The sequence below is a fragment of the Solea solea genome, chromosome 8 (genome assembly GCF_958295425.1).
Source record: "Solea solea chromosome 8, fSolSol10.1, whole genome shotgun sequence".
Classification (NCBI taxonomy): domain Eukaryota; kingdom Metazoa; phylum Chordata; class Actinopteri; order Pleuronectiformes; family Soleidae; genus Solea; species Solea solea.
Window position 1 is genome coordinate 28,496,356 of NC_081141.1, and position 3,499 is coordinate 28,499,854.

Below are 3,499 nucleotides of genomic sequence, written 5' to 3' on the forward strand. Positions count from 1 at the left end.
ACAGTTTCAAAAGTGAAGCTCAGGAAATAGGAAGGAAGTAGCCCTTAGCCACCAGGGGGCGACTCTGCAGGTTGTGAAAAGTAGCCCACACGAATGGGAGTTGATGGGAAAACGATCTTCTTCTTCACAGGTTTTAGCTCGTCTTCAACAGAAAGTGACGTTCACGTTCAGAGGGAAAGAGATGCAGCGAGAAGACGACGTTTATTTTATCATTTATTAAAGTTTGAGATAATTATTTGAATATTTTCAACCTTGAATTTTTTTATTCACAACAAAAACAGACGAGAACAATAATTCACCAACACGGTAATAAAAACACAAACAGGGCCCAATTGGGTAGATTTCTTTTCACAATATAACCTTCAAAATAATGTCAAAATGTAACGTCTTATAAATATTCCAAATTGATAAATATTCAAAACCTGCATGTTTCTTGTTTTTAAATGAATCATGTTACTGTTTCTCAGACGTTAAACATAAAGTTGTTGTATTTTATATTTTAAAACATATAATATATTCAGATTAAAAAATAATAACATGGAAAAAGAACAGTGACATAGTAAATGTTAGCGTTGAACTCAGAGGAAGGAAAAAATATCAAATATATACGATCACTGCGGGGAGAGAGAAAAACAACCCTGTGCTAGAAATTCAAAATCTGGTGAGACAGATTTACTTCTATACATCTCTCTCTCTCTCTCTCTCTCTCCTCTTTCCACTCCCTCCTTCCCTCCTTCCTTCCTTCCTTCCTCTGCCCAGGAGACAGAGAGAAGACAAAAACCTCAGAGTGGCCTTGAGCAGCAGGATTAGTGATCAGTGCTTCTCACAGGAAATAAACAAGAGCACAGTATGTAAAAGAAAGTGTAGTTTTATGTGGCAGGAGAGTAGAGATGGAGGGAGAGGAGAGGAGAGGAGAGGAGAGGAGAGGAGAGGAGAGGAGAGGAGAGGAGGAGTGGAGAGGAGAGGAGAGGAGAGGAGTGGAGAGGAGAGGCAGAAGAAGAGGGAGGACGAGGAAGTGACCCAAGCGTGGAGGACTGATGCTTTCCTGAGTGACGTAATTATTCGCCTCCTTGCGTCGAACAGTTAGAATGATGGTATTCAGCGAGCTGTGCACACATGTACACAGTGACCTTCACATGATAACTGCAGGTCATGTGCTCTGAGCCCCCACAGTCTGCCCTCCTGGTGGGCTGCACAGGTACTGCAGGTCGTGGGCTTTTCATGAGCAACTTTGTGATCATGAAAACTTTATAATCACCGTACTACGGAAGAGGATGAGGGCCGCTCGGGATTAAAAATCTGTGAGATTAAGAAAAGAATTCTGAGATTAAAGTCTGAGAATTCTGAGACTAATGTTTGAATTCTGGGATTAAATCCGAATTCTGGGATTAAAGTCCGAATTATAGGATTAGAGTCCGAATCCTTAGATTAAAGTCAGATTTCTGAGATCAAAGTCCAAATTGAAGATGAAAAAAAGTCTGAGAAAAACAAATTCAGATGAAAGTGTGAATCCTAGGATTATAGGCTGGGCGATGTTTCCTTGCAGCACGTTCTGTTCATCATGTCCATGAAATCCACTCAATCAATCTGGAGATGTGGCAGCGAGAGGAGGGAGAGGAGGGAGAGGAGGGAGAGGAGGGAGAGGAGGGAGGGGCGTGTGCTGCTGCCACTGCTGCCGCCGCCGACGTTCCAAGTCATTAAACAGCCAGAAATTAATTGACTTCACGCTCCTTATATCGCTGAGCGTAGGTTTAACCCTGGCACAGCAGCAGCCTCCATTAGAACTGTATACATCGTGTTCCAGGAGCTCGAGAACTGGAGCAAGTCAGCAAAAAAAAAAACGCCGCCGCGGTGTCCTCGTCATCCTTTATCGTGTGATTAATAACGTGATATCACATGGTGATAAAGTCACTCAGTGATACACTGTTAACTCAAAGGTTAATTATCAACATCTTTATGCTGCTGTTACTAACTTTTATTATAACCTGCAGTCATTAAACAATCGTTTTTCTCATTTCAAATTAAAGAAAGTTTCCACATTTTTCTTAGATGAGAATATTTCCATTCAAACTGAATCATTGTTAGTTTGAGAACGTCATCATTTCCACAGTTTGACAAACACTGATCATCATCATTATTCAACGTTTTCTGACATTGTACGGATCAATGATTGTGTGAAACGGCTCTTCTTGTTAATCCTTCAGATTATTCTTCTATCCGTGGCTTTGCGGTCATTTTTGAGGGGGTTAACGTGCATAAAAACTCCTGAAACTCTGCGTGGAGGTCAGGTTTGGCAACCGGACCCACGCTCGAATCCTCACCACAGTGGATCATCCGCAAACTCGGCAGGAATTATAGTTAAAAACCATCTTCTATTTAGGGACAATTGGTCCACGATGATAACCTGCAAACCCCCTGAGTTATTGTGCCACCTACTGGCAACAGGAAGTACACCTTCAGTAACATTTACATGAAGCTTTCAGGAAGCTGCTGTCGACACTTGCTATACAAACAAATGTATAAAAACAAATTATTGCTGCCTCTTCTTTCTCTCTCTCTCTCTCTCTCTCTCGCCTCGCTTTCTCTCCTGAGTCTCATTTTTTAAAAATTTTAATGGCTGTGGTTCAGTGGTTTGAGTGTGTCCTCTCCTGACCAGAAAGTCTGGGGTTTGATTCCCAACATAAAGTGACAGTGTGTAAGATGCAATTGGGGCTGCTGTTTTGAGTTTAAATTCAAACGTAAAAAAAAAAGTACAAAATTCCTTTAGTAATCGACGAGTAACTCATTGAAAACGTCTCAGTTCAGATATACAGCCTAGAAGTGCATGAGACTGCAGCTTGACCTTTACATATAAAGTTAAATATTGATGCGTGTGGAAGTATTTTTTTTTGGATCACTGAGTAACGACTTACTCTGCCGACATCATCATCATCATCATGTCGTCACATGGTTCCTTTAGGGCAAAACAAAGTTTCATTCATTCATCTGTTATGGGACAAGTGACGGCCTAGCTGGTTTGTCCCTGCAGGCTGCCGTAGAAACATGGCAAGACCCTTTCCCTAATTACATGAACGCGCTTCTTACAGTATAAGGCTACACAAACCGAATGATTTTTATTTATTTTAAAGCAGTTATAGACTCACTTAAAACATACTTATGACTTTATTACATTTAATTTAATGTCTGCAAATAAACCCTTCTAAATGTTACACACGACGAGACCTTTGAGACGTGGAACAAAGATACAAGTTGGAATGTTTTATTCTGTCAAGGTGCACATGAACTGCATTGACCAGAGGGCACACACACACACACACACACACACGCACACACACACACGCGCACACACACACGCACGCACACACACGCACACACACACGCACACAAGGACCGTCCTCCAGGCTCTTTTTGACCTTTGTGTTCGATCTCTCTTTCAGAATCCAATCAGGCTGAAGTCTCCAGAGGGAGAACACAGAGCAGGAGGAGGAGGAGGAGGAGG

At 41.8% G+C, this 3,499-nt stretch overlaps 1 long non-coding RNA gene across 1 annotated transcript in view; it reads left to right on the top strand.

The window, feature by feature from the left end:
- Positions 1-3,435: 3,435 nt before the first annotated feature.
- Positions 3,436-3,499, top strand: part of LOC131464388 (uncharacterized) — a 40,105-nt gene continuing 40,041 nt past the window's right edge. Inside the window, exon 1 of the long non-coding RNA XR_009241169.1 lies at positions 3,436-3,499. This exon is cut by the window's right edge and continues 68 nt beyond it. This is a non-coding gene — a long non-coding RNA (uncharacterized LOC131464388).